General features: G+C 47.2%; 1 protein-coding gene across 8 annotated transcripts in view; it reads left to right on the top strand.

The window, feature by feature from the left end:
• RALGPS1 (Ral GEF with PH domain and SH3 binding motif 1) overlaps positions 1-19,337 on the top strand; it is a 293,692-nt gene that overhangs the window by 33,271 nt on the left and 241,084 nt on the right. For 6 of the 8 annotated variants that reach the window (XM_084799386.1, XM_084799385.1, XM_084799384.1 and 3 more), the window contains exon 1: positions 16,339-16,541. The gene's annotated coding sequence lies outside the window, so the exon portion shown is untranslated. Of the gene's footprint in view, positions 1-156; positions 310-16,338; positions 16,542-17,042; positions 17,094-19,337 lie in introns of those variants that run through there. The other 2 variants (XM_084799382.1, XM_084799383.1) reach the window with 2 other exon arrangements.

Genomic DNA, 19,337 nt, shown 5'->3' with positions numbered 1-19,337 from the left:
CTGCCAAGGTGACCAAGCGGCCATCTTGTGATGCTGCCACTTCTCCTTTACACTGGTTAGCTTTTTCAGGGGCAGCCAAGTGTTCTTGGGCTGGGAGGAGTCAACCTGTGTACAACAGGCGTCTTTGCATATCTTGGTGCTATCTCTCTTCCGCAGGGTTTTTGGCTTCAAAGATGCCGTATGGAGCTGTGTTTCTGGCGGCACTCACTGCTGTCTCCCTCATCAGACGGTGCTCAGTGCTGTGCTGGGTCCTGGGCTGCAGAGATAAAATCTTCATGGCTCCATCCCCTGTGTGGAATCTAGTAATAGGTAAAGCACCTGATGGGGTGGTTCACAGATCTGTGTCTTTGCCAGAACTTAGCAAACTGTATATCTGAAATGTGTGTGTGTGTGTGTGTGTGTTATTTTTTATGGAATATATCCTAATAGAGTTGATTGTTTAATTTAGTATTCTATCTACCATCTATAGTGAGATCTGGTGCCCTCTTCTGGCGTACAGACACACATGCAGGCAGAATACTGTATTAATAATAAATACATCTTTAAAACAAACAAACAAAAAACAGAGTTTCTCTGTGTACCCCTGGTTGTTCAGGAATTTGCTCTGTAGACCTGGCTGGCCTTGAACTCACAGAGGTCCACCTGCCTCTGCCTCCTGAGTGCTGGGATTAAAGGTGTACACCACCACTGGCCACCACTGATGTTAAAAAAGGGGGGAGGGGTGTCAGTAATACTAATAGAAATATAATCCATCCTCCCCAAAACTACAGTGGGCCCTCATTCTAAGTTTCTAGATCTAGGTGTCTCCAAACTCTCCCCTCCCCCAGCCTGCCCAAGGCTAGTGCCTTCTTTCCACATTACTGCCTTCCCTGGTTAGCTGTTCATTTTTATTTCTCAGACCTCTGATGCATGCTTAACCCATTGCCTGTAGCCAGTTCTCACTGCTGAGCTAACTAGTGTGATGTCTGTCTTCTCCGCTCTGGGTCCTGACTCATCCCTGAAAGCCAGGATCCTGGACGGATGTTGATTCTGTTCTGGTTTGAGTTACACGGCTGAGCTTCTTCTGATGGAAACTGGTTGGCTGGGAATCTGTGTGCCAAGGCATCGTGGGTGGGTGAGTGTGTGCTCCTCCACCTGCTTCCGGTGAATGCCTACGTACAGCAAGGTCACAGGAGGCTACTTCAAGGACTAGGTACAGGAAGCATTTACAGGATGAAAATGTGGGGGGCGGGACTGAGGAGATGGCTGAGGCCACAAAAAAGCGTGCTGTGCAAACATGCGCCCCTGAGCTCAACCCTGTTCCCAGTGCTGGGGAGGCAGACACATGGGGATCCTGGCCAGCCAGTCTGCAGAGGCAGAGGCAGGCTCAGGCTTCAGTGGGAGACACTGTCTCAAAAGGAAGCAGACATTGATTTCTGGCTCCAGATGCAAGAGTGAACCTCGCCTATGATACACACACACACACACACACACACACACACACACACACACACACACACACAGAGAAGAGAAGAGAAGAGATGCTTGAAGGTCAAGTGGTGTTCAGAGAGTGAAAACTTCTGTGATGAACTGGGTTTTTTTGTTTTGTTTTTTTGTTTTTGTTTTTGTTTTTGTTTGAGACAGAGTTTCTTTGTGTAGCCTTGGCTGTCCTGGACTCTCTTTGTAGACCAGGCTGGCCTCGAACTTACAAAGATCTGCCTGCTTCTACCTCCTGAGTGCTGGGATTAAAGGCATGCACCACCATGCCTGGCCTTCCCTTTGTTTTTCCTTTTTTTTCTTTCTTTCTTTCTTTCTTTCTTCTTCTTCTTCTTCTTCTTCTTCTTCTTCTTCTTCTTCTTCTTCTTCTTCTTCTTCTTCTTCTATTTATTTATTTTTGGTTTTTTGAGACAGGGTTTCTCTGTGTAGCCTCCTGGACTCGCATTGTAGACCAGGCTGGGCTTGAACTCAGAGATCTAACTGCCTCTGCCTTCTGAGCACTGGGATTAAAGGCATGTGCTACCGCAGCCCAGCAAAAACTCCTCCCTCTTGAGTGGAACTCTGAGGTTGCAGTAAAAGCTGGTTTTATCTGGGAATAGCACTCCTAGGAGGAAAGGAGAGGGTTGCCTTACAGATGGATAATACTATAGCCATGTTTCAGGGGGAGGTTTCCAAGGCTAATGCAGAGAGACTGCGGGAGATATCTCCAAGCAACAAGCCAGAGGACAGCTGCTGGGTAGATGTGTTTTTGCTTGCGCCCATGGAGGTTTTTTATCAAGATGTGGTCATGGAAGAGTCTTTTGTAACAGTAACTATGAGGAAGTCATTCATGAGAGCCATTTTTGCATAACCTCTTGGCTTTATTTTCTGTTAAAGTTGACATAAGAAACTCCGTTTTGGGGGCTGGAGCGATGGCTCAGTAGTTAAGAGCACTCACTGTTCTTTTAGAGGTCATGAGTTCAATTTCCAGCAACCACATGGCGGCTCACAGCCATCTATAATGTGATCTGACGCCCTCCTCTGGCCTACAGATGTACATGCAGGCGGAGCTCTGTATACATAATAATAAATAAATAAATATTAAAAAAAAAAAAAAGAAACTCCATTTTGATTTCAACCACCATCATGGGGTAAGGGTTAATGTCAGTGAAAATTACTCTCAAGTATAATTTGGCAGGTTACAGAATTAAGGTGTTATTTAAGATCAGAGACTGAGCCAGGTGTGGTGGCGCATGCCTCTAATCCCAGCACTGAGGAGGCAGAGGCAGGTGGATCGGTGTGAGTTCAAGGCCATCTCTCCAGCCCCAGATAAATGTTTTTTTTTTTAATTGCATGACATAGTTGGTTACTACTGTTGCTGGCACTAGCCTGCATATGAAATCTCCACCGGAACAAATCAAAATAGACCCTGGGACAGTAACTCAGGAAGTAATTTAGAAGCAAAACCTTTACAAAATTACAGAAGCCACTATGCTGGATAGTTTTATGTTAACTTGACACAAACTAAAGTCACTTGAGAGGAGGGAACCCCAATTGAAAGATGCCTTTGTAAGATCAGGCTGTGAGCAAGCCCGTAGGGCTTTTGTGTGTGTGTGTGGGGGGGGGCGAGGTTTCCAGGCTGGCCTTGAACTCGGAGATCTGCTGCCTCCACCTCCCAAGTGCTAAGACTAAAGGCCTGTGCCACCCCCCCCAACATGCCATCCCTGGGCTTGTAGTCCTAGGCTCTATAAGAAAGCAGGCTGAGCCGGGCGGTGGTGGCGCACGCTTTTAATCCCAGCACTTGGGAGGCAGAGGCAGGTGGATCGCTGTGAGTTCGAGGCCAGCCTGGTCTACAAAGTGAGTCCAGGACTGCCAAGGCTACACAGAGAAACCTGTCTCGAAAAACCAAAAAAAAAAAAAAAGAAAGAAAGAAAGAAAGCAGGCTAAGCAAGCCGTGGGGAGCAAGCCAGTCAGCAGCACCCCTCCATGGTCTCTGCAGCAGCTCCTGCCTCCAGGTTCCTGCCCTGTTGGAATTCTTGTCCTGACTTCCTTTGATGGTGAACAGCAATGTGAAAGTGTAAGCCAAATACACTCTTTTCTCCCCGTCATGCTTTTGGTCACGGTGTGTCATCACAGCAATGGTGACCCTCAGACCGCCGTCAAAAGCAATTTGCTTTAACCTAATGCGGTCAATCATGCTGGGGCTTTCTGACTTTTTCGCCTCCCCTGTCTCTCACTGTCTTATCCACAGAGATCTTTTTCTGCCCAGGCTGCCTTTGAACTTGCTATGTTAGTGAGGATGACCTTGAATGGCTGACAGCCGATGGTCCCACCTCTGCCTCCTGGGGGCAAGGATTCCGTGCTGCACCATATCCAGCTTTGTAATTTATGCAGCGCTAGGGAACTGGTCTCAGGACCGTGTGGATACTAGCGAGGCCCTCTGTCAACTGGACTACATCCCCAGCCTGTCACTCACGGTGATAGCGATTTGATTGTCTTGAAACTGCGTACTGGCCCATGTCGTTGGTAGATTGTGTTAGTACCAGTTTGGATTCAGTTTCTTTTTTCTTTCATTTTTTCTTTCTTTTCTTTCTCTCTCTTCTTGATTTTCTTTCTTTTTTTGGTTTTTTTAAGACAGGGTGTCTCTGTGCAACAGCCCTGGCTGTCCTGGACTTGCTTTGTAGATCAGGCTGGTCTCGAACTCAGAGATCCACTTGCCTCTGCCAAGTGCTGGGATTAAAGGTGTGAGTCACCACACCTGGTTTGGTTTTGGGTTTTTTTTGTTTGTTTGTTTGATTTTTTTTTTTTTCAAGACAGGGTTTCTTTGTGTAGCCCTGGCTGTCCTGGACTCGCATTGTAGGCCAGGCTGGCCTCAGATTCAGTTTCTTATTTTAGCAAAAGGGAGAGCACCTGAAGATATGAGCTCCCGAAGGCTATTATCTCAGAGATCAAAAAGAGCCATACTCAGACGGAAGAGGCCACTGACCACTGTCCCCCACCCCCCCACCCCCACCCCCATCGCCTAAGGAGCTGAAACAAGACCATAGCTTTGCTGTTTGCGGAGCGGATTCTGTAGTTTTGTTCTGAGAGGCTGCCCTAGGAAGACATATACCGTCTCAGAACCTGGGAGCTGATAAGCTGCCTGGTGAATCTCCCAGGACAGAGAAGGAAAGTGGCAGATGGTCTCTCTCAAGGCAGGGCTGCAAACTCAGTCCTTCCAGAAGGATTGCAGGGCATTCTTCCAAGTATCGGATACAGCAGTCACTCAGACGTGTACTGTACAGTCTGTGTGAAAATGTGCAAGTTGCCAGGGTGCCGTGGAGGAGCCTTTCTTCCACAATCATAGTGCGCAACAGGAAGTAGCAAACGCTGTAGCTGCTGTTGTGTAAACTTTTCCTGGGGAAATGTAAACACTTTTTTTTTTGCGTGTGGTTTTTCAACACAGGGTTTCTCTGTGTAGCCTGAGCTGTCCTAGACTTGCTTTGTAGACCAGGCTGGCCTTGAACTCATATCGATCCATCTGCTTCTGCCTCCTGAGTGCTGGGATTAAAGGCGTGCCCCACCATTGCCCGGTTTGTAAAAGGACTCTGGGGAAGGACGCCATCGTCTATGCTGGGAGGTGCATCTGTTCTGAGATTACCCGGAGTCTCAGAGGTGAGCCCTCTCACTCAGGCTCAGTAAATAAACACAGAAAACTTACTGGTTCACCAAGATGGACTTGTGTGGAATTGTACTCTGCTCTGTCTGTAGTTGCGTAGCCAAGGATGCATGGAGAAACTTGGTCTCAAAAAAAAAAAAAAAAGCCGGGCGTGGTGGCACATGCCTTTAATCCCAGCACTCGGGAGGCAGAGGCAGGCGGATCGCTGTGAGTTCGAGGCCAGGCTGGTCTACAAAGTAAGTCCAGGACAGCCAAGGCTACACAGAGAGACCTTGTCTCAAAAAAACCAAAAAAAAAAAAAAAAAAAAAAAGCGTGGTGGTTTGTTTTTTTTGTTTTTAGTCAGGCAGTGGGTAGTACAAGCCATTAATCCCAGCACTCGGAAGGCAGAGGTAGGCAAATTTCTGTGAGTTGGAGGTCAGCCTGGTCTACAAAGCTCTAGCCCCATGACAGCAAAGGCTACACAGAGAAACCATGTCTCAAAAAAGCCAAAAGAGTTTTTGTTTGTTTCTGATAGGTAACTTCTAGTTTGCTATGGGGCCTTTTAACACTGGACATTTGTTTGTTTGTTTGTTTGAGACAGGGTCTCTCTGTGTAGCCTTGGCTGTCCTAGATTTGCTTTGTAGACCAGGTTGGCCTCGAACTCACAGCGATCCGCCTGCCTCTGCCTCCCAAGTGCTGGGATCAAAGGTGTGCATCACCACATAAATGTTTCTCTAGTTACAGCTGTTCTCAACCTGTGGGTCACACTCTCTTTGGGGATCAAATGACCCTTTCTTTCCCCTAAGACCATCTGAAACCACAGACATTTACACTATGATCTCTCTCTCTCTCTCTCTCTCTCTCTCTCTCTCTCTCTCTCTCTCTCTCTGGTTTTTCAAAACATGGTCTCTCTGTGTGAGCCTTGGCTGTCCTGGATTTGCTTTGTAGACCAAGCTGGCCTCAAACTCACAGTGATCCGCCTGCCTCTGCCTCCCGAGTGCTGGGATTAAAGGCGTGCGCCACCACCGCCCAGCTATATTGATGCATCTTTATATCACATCTTCTCCGAGTGGTGAGAATGTATGTGTAGATGGTGCTGGAGCCGGAACCCCCTCACACCTGCAAAGCCAGTGCTTAATAGTCCGTGGGTTACAGAGTTGCAGCGTTCTTGCCTGGCTGTGACTGGGTATGCGCGTGAATGTTGCAGTTCGGGAGTACTTGCCATGCATTCTGCCTAGAGATGGTCATGATGGCTTGTGAGGTTTCTTTTTTTTTTTAATAATTTATTTAAATTTTATTTTATGTGCATTGGTGTGAGGGTGTAAGACCACCACAGACAGTTGTGAGCTGCCATGTGGATGCTTGGAGTTGAACCCGGGTCCTTTGGAAGAGCAGCCAGTGCTCTTAACCACTGAGCCATCTCTCCAGCCCATGAGTTTTGTTCTATCTTTTTTTACCCCTCTTTGAGACAGAGTTCACTGTGTAGGACTGGCTGTCCTGGAACACACTAAGACCAGGGAGGCCTGGAACCCTCAAGAGATCTGACTGCTTCTGCTGGGATTAAAGCATGCACCACCACGCCAAGTGAAGAAAAGGCTCTCTGAAACAGAGGCACCTAAAAATGAAAGGAGCTAGAAAATACTATATTAAATGAGCTAACCCAGGCTCTGAGAGACAAACATGGCACGTTCTCTCTCATCTGTGGATCTTAGCTTCTCGCTTTTATATATGTGTATCTGTGTAGGAGTCAGTGTGTGCAAATGCCAGGAAACTAGAAAAGGGCTCATGAGAGAGGAAAAAAGAAGGTAATAAAATAAAATATGGGGATGGAGAGATGGTTCAGTAGGTAAGAGCATTGGCTGTCCTTTCAGAGGGCCCAGGGTCAAATTCTAGCAACCACATGGCAGCCCACAACTGTCTGTAACTCCAGTTCCAGGGAAATCTGGCACCCTTATACAGACATTAATGCAGGCAAAACATCAATGCACATAATAAATAAATAAATCTTAAGAAAAAAAACGTAAGTAACATGAAAGTAAAAGGGGAATATTGGGGGGGGGAGATATAAATGGGAATTGGGGAAGGGATTAGGGGAGGGGAGGAAATTTCAGCCCAAACCAAGTATGTATGAAAATACCGTAAGAAGCCAGGCAGAGGTGGTGGACGCCTTTAGTTCCAGCACTAGGGAGGCAGAGGCAGGGGATCTCTGAGTTTGAGGCCAGCCTGGTCTACGGAGTGAATCCCAGGACAGCCAGGGCTGTTACAAAGAGAAACCTGTCTCAAAAAACAAAAAAACAAAAACAAAAGAAAAATAAAAACCAACCAACCAACCAACCAAAAAAAAAAACTATATGCAGCTGGCAAAATCAAGCCCCTGCCAGAGCATGAGACAAATCACAGTTAACAGCTGTGGACAGTCTGAAGCAGCCCCATATTCCACACCTGGGACTAAAACAAAAATATATTCCCATAACATTTCTGTGTGTTTAAAGAAACTAAAATTCTCACTACAGCAGAGTGGAAGGGAGATGGGGTGGGAGGAGGAAGAGGACCCATGGGAGTGGGAGGGGAACATGAGAGGCAATGGTGGTGGGACTGTGATAAAAACGCATTGTATACATAGATGAGAATGCCGTGATGAAACCTTTTATTATGTATCATTAACATGTGCTAATAAACAAGAAAGAATATTGACAAGCATGATAATGGCATTCTCTAATTGAATTACAAAATTAAGAAAAATAACAAATTTTTAAAAATTCCGTTACCATGGGAAGGACCATTGCTTAGTGTTCAATGTTGTTTTTCTTGGGAAAGAATATCTAGGTCAGACCATTCTGCCTTCTGGTAAAGTTGCTCTTCAAGATGGTTAATCAGATAAACCATCTGATTTTACTTTTAATTTTAACGACTGAGTTAAATTTAATAATAAGATAATGACTTTAAAAATTAAAAAAAACCTTTTTTTCTTATTAAAAATGAAACGCATGAACTAGCTTTAATAATATGTAAATGAGATAAATAAAGGCCTGTGCAATAGAAAGGAGAGCTAAGATTATGACTGAGGCGATGACTCTGATGGCTTCTAGAGCCATGGGCACAGCCTCAGAGGCACAGAGTGAAATCCAGCAGTGTCAGTGAGACGGGCATTAAGGGGAAACAGCCTCACTGAGGGGTCCCTAGAAAAGGACTGGTGACCGGTGAGGAGCCCAGGATTTGAGACGGGGGTGCAGGGGGATGGTGTTTATCATCTGGAACAGGCTGCCCATAGAGAGGTCTGTCTCCTTGTTTATATACAAATAATGAACAGCTCTTTGGCATTTTTATTTTGTTATGCAAAGGTATTCAGTATTGCTTTGTGTCTCTCCCATACACTCATTTTGTGTGTGTGTGTGTGTGTGTGTGTGTGTAAGGATTGAGGTGTCTCTCATACACTTAGAGTGTGTGTGTATGTGTAAGGATTGAGGTGTCTCTCATACACTTAGTGTGTGTGTGTGTGTGTGTGTGTGTGTGTGTGTGTGTGTGTGTGTCTGTAAGGATCGAGGGAAGTTTTGAGTGAAAGTGTCTTGTTGATATAGTCACGGCCATGTCAAAGACCCCACAACCCTGTGAGAGTGGCAAAGCTTTTTTTCTCCTGGTGAGGTTCAGAGAGATGGCGAAACGTTCCTCTGGTCCAAGCACGGATGTTGACAGTGTATGCAGAAATCCCCCCTCCTGCCCCATGTTTACAACCAGAAGACAGCTCCCCTACAGAGACCTCTCCTGCCATGATTAGCTAAACCTGACTCCTTGTTCAGCTGTTTATAGTAAACCCTGCCGCTCCGCCCCGTTCAACTGCATATCATAAACACGCTGAGCTTCCAGGGTGCTGTGGCTTCTCCATCAGAGAGCCCTGGCCACCTGGACCCAGATATTGTGTGCATGTATCTGTCTTTTCTTCATTCCCTCAAAGCCCGGGTTAGGTCAATCCCTGAAACCATTCAAGATGCAGTGTGTGTGTGTGTGTGTGTGTGCGCGCGTGCGCGCGCGCGCGCGCGCGAGCGAGCGAGCGAGCGAGCGAGAGAGAGAGAGAGAGAGAGGGGGGGGGGGAAGAGAGAGATGCAAACACATCACGTTCACTTACTTGCTCACTATACATTAAGTGAAATTCTTGTCTCTCATTCTTTGCCTCAGAAAGTAGGTCAAATAAAGGTGTATTCTGTACAGTTGCACAGCTGAGGTAATGTCTTGTTCTTTGAGTTCATTTCCATAAAAGCATTTCCTTTATAAATGAAATATATTCCCATGCTTATAGCAATTAAAGAGCTGGATATTCAATAGTCTTGCTCCCTCAGCAGGATGCCAGATGATGCTGGTTTCAGAGATTGCTCATTTACCTAGTTATCACTGCTTAAATACTTGTTTGCAATGGAGAGCAACTTTGTCTTGTTGGTAGCCTCGACTAGCAGTGATGTTTCCACAAGCCTTGGTGTAAGGGTTGGATCATAATTAAAACAGTACCTCTAGAAACAAATATTTTTCTTTTTTGTCATCAATATCTTCTTCATCACATTATAATTATTATTATTTTATAGATTTTTTTTCAAGACAGGGTTTTTTTCTGTGTAGACCTGGCTGTTCTGGAACTCATTTTTTTTTTTTTTTGAGACAGGGTTTCTCTGTGTAGCCTTGGCTGTCCTAGACTCACTTTGTAGACCAGGCTGGCCTCGAACTCACAGCGATCCGCCTGCCTCTGCCTCCCAAGTGCTGGGATTAAAGGCGTGTGCCACCACGCCCGGCTCTGGAACTCATTTTATAGACCAGGCTGGCTCAAACTCAGATTTACCTGCCTCTGCCTCCCACATGTTGGGATTAAAGGTGTGTACCACCACCACTCACCACCACTCTTTTTTATCTTTAAATGTTTTAAAATTATGTTTATTTGTTTGTTTATTGTGTATCTATGTATGTATGTATGTGGGCACATATAGCGATGTCAGAGGTTGTTGTGCAGAACTGTCTTCTGAGCCATATTGTTGCTGTCTTCAGGAGTTCAGCTAGGCCTGCTTGCAAAAGATCATCATACTGGGGCTTTCTGAGTGTTGATGTCCCCTCCTAAAAGGAGTGGTGGGGCTGGAGAGATGGCTCAGAGGTTAAGGGTACTGACTGCTCCTCCAGAGGTCCTGAGTTCAATTCCCAGGAACCACATGGCGGCTCACGACCGTCTATAGTGTGATCTGATGCCCTCTTTTGACCTGCAGGTGCACATGCAAACAGAGCACTGTGTACATAAAAATTAAAAAAAAAAAAAGGAGTGGGAAGAGAGGGTCAGGAGACTTTACATTCTCTTGCCTTGTCACAGTGGAGCTTGTTGTGGTGAGTTCCTGGTTGGATGAGAGACCCTGTCTCAGAAGGTGTCTTAGGGTTTATTGCTATGAAGGGACACCATGACCACGGCAACTCTAATAAAGGAGAACATTTAATTGGGGCTGGCCTACAGTTCAAAAGTTTAGTCCATTATCATCATGGCAGGAAGCATGGCAGCCTGCAGGCAGACATGTGCTGGAGAAGGAGCTGAGAGTTCTACATCTTGATCTGTAGGCAGAAACAGACTGCCCCACTGGGTGTGGCTTGAGTATATGTGAGACCTCAAAGCCTGCCTCCACAGTGATACACTTCCTCCAACAAGGTGGCACCTCTTAATAGTGCCACTCCCTATGGGCCTATGGGGATCAGTTACATTCAAACTGCCGCCAAAGGTAAGGTGGAGAGTGACTGAGGAACAGTCTTGATATCGACACATCAACATGTCAACTTTATGCAGTGCACGCAAGTACACTTCAGCGCAACCGTTTTTTTTCTAAAGCATCAAATAGTTTCACCTATTGTGGCAGATTGTCTGACACATCAGGGACATGTTCGTTTTTACTGTCCCAAGTAATGCAGGACTTAAAAGTCAGTCTGAGCCAGGCACGGTGGCACATGCCTTTAATCCCAGCACTCAGGAAGCAGAGGCAGGTGGATCTCCGAGTTTGAGGCCAGCCTGGTACCAAGACAGTCAGGGCTACACAGAGAAACCCTGCCTCAAAAAACCAAAGGGGGGGAAAAAAGTCAGCCTGAGACCTACATTTCCCAGCATTTCTTGTTGGAAAGGTTACTAATTAATGATCTGCCAGTGAGAAGTGTAGTTCTTTTTCATTATTTGTAGTAGTTATGTCCTATTGTTGTGAAGCTAAAAATATACTGAATGTTTGTTCTAAGAGAGAAAAATAGAATTAGGTTCCTGTGAGTCTGGTTTTAACACTCTTGTCAGCCAACCAATGCCTTGCATAATTTTATTTTATTTTTATTATTTTTTTAAAAGACCCTTTTGTCAATATCTGTCTGTCTGCCTATCATATCTATCTCCATATTGTCTACCTATAATATCTATCATACATTTTAGCTACCTACCATCTATTATTTATCCACCTATCAATCACATCTATTAATTATCTATCTATCTCAACCAATAGCACTATGTATGCTTCCTTTAACACATTTACTTTCTCAGTAAGGTACCTCAGAGCCTGCAATGCTTAGAAAACATAGACAGCATTTGAGGGAGCCCTCCAGAGAAGACCACTCAGACAAAGTCTATGGCTAATTGGATGTGTTTATTCCAGACAGCTGAGACTACATTCTCGTATTCGGGACCCACCTGTAGCACCAAGCATTTAAAGCAAGGGGCTTTTAAAGTCAAAACCCACATTCTCTTATCTTGCTCAGCAGCTGCAGGGGGCAAGTTTTGTATAAGCAAGCAGTTAGTTGGGCAAGCATGCCTAGTGACCACTTGAATCAGTGAAGTCACCAGAAAAACACAAAGATGCAAAAACCAGCAACAAATGAAGAAGGGCACTTAGTGCTGAGAGCTGAGACAAGAAGGCAGACCACCATTAAAATTTTTTTTTTTTAGTTTTTCGAGACAGGCTCTCTCTGTGTAGCCTTGGCTGTCCTGGACTCACTTTGTAGACCAGCCTGGCCTTGAACTCATAGCGATCTGCCTGCCTTTGCCTCCCGAGTGCTGGGATTAAAAGCGTGTGCCACCACGCCTGGTCATTAAATTTTTTAAAATGTGTATGCTTTTGACTGCATATATGTATGTTCATGTGTGTGCTTGGTGCTCAGGAGGCCAGAAGAGGGAGTCAGATCCCCTGGAATTGGAGTTACAGATGGTTGTGAGGCACTTTGTGGAGGCTGGGAGCCAAAGCCAAGTCCTCTTCATGAGCTCTTAACCACCGAGCTGTCTCTCCAGCCTTGCATACCATCATTTTGAACTCATCCGGGAACTTACACTTTGCTTGACTTAGTTTTTTTTTATGTTCTGCATATGTCCACAACTGTCGTCCATTTTTGGGTTAGAAATCTTTTTTTTTTTCCCTGAGCAGACAGATCCACAGATACTGTCCGTATGTTCATTGCAGCATGCCTATGTCTGCTGTCTGCCAGGGCATGAGAAAGATGGTAGACGTTGCCTCAGAACTGACTATCACGCTCCCCATCGCTCTGAGAACTACCAAAGTTGCTGGGGTCCTTATTACCGTGTTGAATCCCATGCCCTGAGAAGTATCTCCAAATCCGCTCACCCAGTCCTATGTGCATTCTTGATGAAGCAGCCTGAGAATCTAGTTCTGAGGTGTGTGTGTGTGGGGGGTAACCCTCTGGTATCTGCCGGCACAGACTAGCTATTCCCAGTAACTGTGGCATGTGTTCCCGCCACCTCTTTGGCTAGGTGTAACATTACCAGCCAGTTAGTTTGGCACTTAACTCTAGTTGCTATCAGAGAAAGCGGGAGGTGGCCCTGGGAGCAGCACTGAGGGGGACGCTGCGTGAAGGGGCCTGCCCAGAGACAGCTCCAATTCTCTTCTTAATGATAGATGCTGTATTTACTTATCTTGCCTCAACGAGACACCCGATAAACACAGCTCAGGAAAGGAAGGGTTTATTTTGGTCCACGGTTTAAAGGCTCAGTCTATTATGGCAGGGAAGTTGCAGCCACAGGAACAAGACGTAGCTGGTCACACTGGGTCCACAGTCGAGAAGCAGAGAGTGACAGTGCTGCTGTCAGCCTCCTTCCTCCCTTCTATTCAGCCTGGAGCCCAGCCTGTTGAGTCACCCACTCTCAGGACGGGTTTCCCCACCTCAGTTATTCCCAGACTAGGAAATCTTTCGCAGATAGGCCCAGAGGTTTCTGTATGTGAGTCTTAGTCTGTCAAGCTGACAGACTAGCCACCTGATGCCATTAGCAAGCGTATATTGCAAATGTCGTGCTTAAGGTCAGTCTGCGCATGCCCAAAGCCACAGGTGCATTAATGGTGGCTAAGGCTTACTGAGGTCCTGTTAGGTGCCAGGCCCTCTTTCACATATTCCATCTCATCCTTCCAACTGCCTGCCTGGAGAGAGTGTTGTTTTAAAGATACTATCTGCCCCCAACCAAAACAGGGTTTCTTGGGCTGGAGAAATGGCTCAGCTGTTAAAGGCTAGGCTCACAACTAGAAATATAAGACAGGGTTTCTCTGTACAGTCTCAGCCGTCCTAGAACTCATTCTGTAATCTAGGCTGCCCTCAGACTCACAGATCCACTTGCCGGGATTAGAGGTGGGCACCACTGTGCCCGGGCTAAGATGTTCATCCTTTAAAAAATATTTTCAAATTACCTTATAAATTGTGTGTTCTGGAGAGATGGCTCAGAGGTTAAGAGCACTGACCGCTCTTCAGAGGTCCTGAGTTCAATTCCCAGCAAACACATGGTGCCTCACAAGCATCTATAATGTGATCTGGTGCCCTCTTCTGACCTGCAGGTGTACATGCAGGCAGAGCACTGTATACATAATAAATAAATAAATAAATAAATAATTATTTTGACATTTGGGAGGCAGAGGCAGACAGATCACTGCAAGTTTGAGGCCAGCCAGGTCTACAAAGTGAGTCTAGGACAGCCAAGGCTACACAGAGAAACCCTGTCTCGAAAAACAAAACAAAAAAAGTAGTGTGTGTGAGTGTGTGTCTAGGTATGTGCACTCAAGGGCAGGTTCTTGTGGAGGTGGAGGCCAGAGGTGGGAGAGGAACCTGTAGCTGGAATTATACCTGGTTGCGAGACACCTAAAATGAGTGCTAGAAACTGAACCTGGGTCCCCTGCCAGAGCAGTATACACTATCTATGGCAGCTCACACCTGCCTGTAACTCCAGTTCCAAGAGATATGATACCCTCACCCAGACACACATGCAGGCAAAACATGAATGCACATAAAATAAAGATAAGTTAAAAAGAAACCCAAGCATGTAAAGATAACTTGCATGTATACACATAGCTAGTTGTTGGTGTACAACCAGAGCTTGGACTCAACAAGCATCTCTAGGCTTTATAATAATTTATAAATATTTATAAACATTATAATAATTGTATGTATGTATGTATGTATGTATGTATGTATGTATGTATGTATCTATCTATCTATCTATCTATCTATCTATCTATCTATTTATTTTGTTTTTTGAGACAGGGTTTCTTTGTGTAGCCCTGGCTATCCTAGAACTCTGTAGACCAAGCTGGCCTCTAACTCACAGAGATCTGCCTGCCTCTGCCTCCCAAGTGCTGGGATTAAAGGTGTGCGCCACCACGCCCAGCAATAATTGTGTTTGCTTTGTGTGTGGTGTGCATGTGTGCAGGTGATGCACATTCACGCACTTGCAGAGGCCAGAGGAGAATGCCAAGTGTCCTTCTCTACACTCTCAGTGCTGTTCCCTTGAGATAGAGTCTCTCACTGCACCTGGCAGACAGCAAGCCACAGCAAGTCTCCTGCTACATCCCCCAAACGCTAAGCATTAGGGCTACAGGTGTCTGCACAAGCACGCCCGTTTCATTATGTGTGCTCTGAGCACTTGAACAGGTCTTCACACTTTACCACCAGATGCTCTCATGATCAGAGCCATCTCCCCAACCTTCCTCAAGCTTTTGCTCTCACCTCTCACCCTGCACATCCCTGGATTCAGAATCTTCCAAAAGAACCCTCACACTATGCATCTCTTGTTCTAGTTAAGAGAAACAGGTAAGACTAACCTTCAATCGTTACTGTGGTTTCTATTTATTTATTTATTTATTTATTTATTTATTTATTTTAAACAGGGTGTCTCTGTGTAACCTTGGCTGTCCTGGACTCACTTTTTAGACCAGACTGGACTCAAACTCACAGCGATCCCCCTGCTTCTGCCTCCTGAGTGCTGGGATTAAGGGTGTGCTCCACCATGCCAGGCACCATTACCGTGTTGTTAATGAAATTAGCAGATGCTTGCCATAAAGATCCCCTATCCCCCCAGCCCACGCTTAGAAGTTTAGTTTTTTCAGACTTTATTATTCCCCCCCTCTTCTTTTGAATAGTAGTGCATACGCTAATGCTACAGCAGCACAAATTACAAAGTTATCAATGCAATGATATTGCCTACAGGTCCCAGAAGTATCCTACCTCCTTTCTCTGGTAGGCATAACGGAATTTTACTGTGTTTCCTCACCTTCAGGCCTTTACAGCTGCCCTCTGGCTCCCACAGTCTTTGTAACTTACCTCCTCTGCCTTTAGGCCAGATGACTTACCTCTGCTTGCTGCAAATGCCTGGCCCAGCTTAAAAGGGCCCTAGGAGCAGGCAGACAGCTTCCAGGCCCACCCTCCCAGCTTTGCGTTTGGCATGGTCTTGGGCAAGACCTAACTCAGGCCTAACTTTTACCAGCTGCGAAATACACAGATCAGTCCCAAGTACCTCGAAGTATGTTACTGGATTGTAATCATCAACTTGACGGATTTAGAATCATAGAAGGAATCATCTGAGCGTGTCTGTGAAGAATGGGCACTAAGGTGATGTGTCTTGCTCACAAAGCCTTTTTTGTGTTGGTGTTGAAAACGATAAATTCTAGGTAGGAATTTAAGGGGGACGTTTGGGTGAGGCCTGGAAGGATGCCTGCAGAATGAGTGTTCGCTATTTCTAGGCAGGGGTGGGCGTGGCGGGCGGCTGAACCCGGTGAGAGCCGCGGAGCATCCCTGCAAGCCTGAGCGTCTGCAGACTGAAGCCCAGGCCTCGGCTGGTGGGGGACCGCGGCTGCAGCGGCTGCGCACTGGCGCAGCCAGCCGGTTCATTTGCGTGTCTCCGCCCCTACGACAAGCCAGTTGGAGGATCCACGTATGGTGCCGCCCGCCGATTGGCTGAGCTGCCTGCCGCTCAGGCCCGGGAGTGGACGGTTCCTACTGCGGCTGGGCACCGGCTGGGCTCCCCTGTCGGCCCTGCGTTTCAAGCTTGCGCCCGGCCCATCCTCAGCCCAGCTTGGCCCGGCCCCGGCCTCGGAACGAAGTCGCCGCTGCCGCTGGGCCTCTCGCAGGGCCATGAGGAAGCGGCGGCAGCCACTGCAGCCCGCGTCAAGGTGACCAGCCCGGACTGCAGCGGTGAGAGGAGCGGCTGGCGGGGCAGGCCGGCGAGGGGAGGGGCGGGGCTGGGCGGGGCCCTGGGCGCGGGCCGCTGCAGGTGCTGGGGGGGCGGGACCCCAGGCCTGAGGGGTCTGGGCGGGGCCTCGGCTCAAGGGTGGGACCTAGGCTTGGGGGGCGGGGCCATGGTCGGCTCTGGTCCCAGGGGCGCGAATGGCGGGGGAGGGGGATGGCGGGGGCTGGGGGGGGGCGGGAGAAAGGGCGCAGGTGCGGGAGGCGGGACCTGCGGCTTTGAGGGGACTGGGGGCGGGAGCCTTGGCGCGAGTCGTGGGGCCTGGGGCGGTCAGTCAGGGACAGGGACGAGAACCTGTGTGTGGGTTATCGGTGGGGAAAAGGGCTCAGGTGTGAGGGGCGGGGCCTGGGGCGGCAGTGGGAGGGGCTGCAAGGAGAGTTGGGAAAAGCACAGGTGCAGCGGTCCGGGCTGGGGAGAACCCTGTAGGGGCGGGGAGGGGGCGGGGTTGAGGATCGTTGGCAGGTCCGGAAGACCGGCAGCAAGTGAGGAGTAGACCGAGGGTGAGTGGGACCCATTCCGGAGAAGGGAAAGCTGTCCTCTCCGCCGCCTTAGGGCTTTGGCTTCTCTGTGGGCTCTGGAGGCATCCACGGTTGCCTTTTGGAGGGGCGAGCCTGGCCCGCCGGTGTCTTTGCTGATTCGCACTAGGATCGCAGCTGCCCTGGTTAATAGGCCGGTTGATTCCCTGTGCCACTCGGAGACCTAAGTGGGACGCACTACTTTTTTTTTTTTTTTTAAATCTCCCCTGTTGCTGTTTCAACAGGGCTGGATTGCGGATGGTTGGCTTCATTGTCTGATTGGCTGTTGGAGAATGTGTGCTCTTTAATAGTAGTAGTTGGTGCAATGCTCCGAAGGGTTCCGAATTGTTGACTCCTGGTGGGTGGCAAATGCTCATGCAGATCTTCATGGTGCTGGTCTCAAAAAGGTAGTAATGGCAGCGGCAGCAGCGTGGTGAGGGCGAAGAGGCGGAACCGGAGCAGCTCAGCTTTTTGACTCAGTGACAGACACCTAGGACTTATTTTTGCCTTTTTATTGTTGGCAAAATGACCATACTGGTGCCTAATTGTGACCTTCTGGGGGCTACAGGGGAATTGCTTGTCAAGAGATGAGATGAGGCCTCTTTGTTGAGAGTTTGGAATTAGGCTTGTGTTGGGGAACTCTTTCCTCCAAACTAGTGGTGTTTTAGATTCTGGTATTTATTCCCTGTGAAGTCTTAGAAGGCTACTACAACCTGGGGAGCCATGGTCAATGGAAAGTAAAGCATGTTGCATTGTTGGCTGACCTTTAGACCCCAGTCCCAGTGAGGACTCTAAGCTGATGGATTAGGCCTATCATGGAGCCACTCCCGTCCAACTGGATCCTGACACATTCCAGAAGGAAGATTTGAGGATGAAGAACACAATGGCCAGTGATTGGGTGTTTATGGAGACAGAAGGGAGAGAGATGATAGGGCCCCCGGTGCCCCAGAAATATCCTTTATCTGCATGTGACCTTTGGGTATCTTGTGTTATCTTACTAGCAACTGGCCACTCTAACCTGAAATACTTTGTTCCTGTGTTATATGAACAGAGGACAAGGTGGCAGAAGCTTCTTTGCTTGCTTGCATTTGTCTTCAGTTTAGGAGCCTGGGACTTTTGGGGACCAAACACCATGGTGCTAGTAGCTTGCTGCCATTGGTATGGTGATCCAGTGACATCATGGAGATGTGTCAGGGATAGGCTCTTGTTGGCGGAGCATTGTGTGGCAGGTGTTAGGTCTAGAAGCAGTACATGAGAATTATTTCTCCCTGTCTTGGACAAAACTATGTAAGTGTCTCTTAGTTATGTCCTTAGTTATGGCGCTCTTCTTATGTCCTGTGTGTAAAAATGAAGTCCCAAGCCTGGTGGTTGACAATAAGAGCAAATATCAGAAAATGAGATGGATAGTTTTTTTTTTCTTCTCATCATATAATGTGTGTGTGTGTGTGTGTGTGTGTGTGTGTGTGTGTGTGTGTATGCTTTTTTGAGACAGAGTTTCTCTGTATAACTCTGGCTGGCCTGGGACTCAGTCTGTATGCCAGATTGGCTTTGAACTCAGAAATTCACCTGCTGGGATTAAAGACATGTGTCACCACAGCCTGGCTAAAAAATATTTTATTACATTTATTTTGTGTGTGTATTTATGCATGTAACAGTGTAAGTGTCAGAGGATAACTGTGGGAGTCTGTTCTCTGCTTCTACCATATGGCTTGGTGGTAGGCACCTTTAGCCTCTGAGCCATTTCACTTGCCCCATAATTGGCTTTTTAATTTGTTATCGGCATGATAACATTCAGAGCTGAGAGAAAACTGCCTAATAGAAAACGGTTACCTCCAAAACCCCTTGCAGCTCTGACTAGGTGGGCAGGCTGATTGACTGGGGCCTCCTTCTGCCCTGTGACCTAGTACTAGCTTTTTACCTTCTCAGAGCTTTGCTTTCTTTAGTTGTAAAAAATAAGAACAAGTCTGAATACCTTGTAAATTTGTTGTGAAGAATCAATAGGCTATGTGAAGGCACTTCAGTTCCTTGGTACCCAGTTTTGGAACCTTTCTTCTCCTGCGCCGTCCCCTGTCTGCCCAGGGGACAGTTACTCAGAACAGCATGTGGCATCATGCAAGGATGTGAGGACCAGCAATTGAGGCCTTTGCTTCTTATGTAACCTTGAACAAGTCTCCTTCCCTCTCCAGAGCTACGTTTTTTGAGTGAGTGGGAGAGTGCTGGACAGTGTGA

Source organism: Acomys minous, assembly GCF_964271855.1.
Source record: "Acomys minous genome assembly, chromosome: 10".
NCBI classification, from domain to species: Eukaryota; Metazoa; Chordata; class Mammalia; order Rodentia; family Muridae; genus Acomys; species Acomys minous.
The sequence above is the reverse complement of the archived record's forward strand: the minus strand, read 5'-3'. Positions and strand labels throughout refer to the sequence as shown.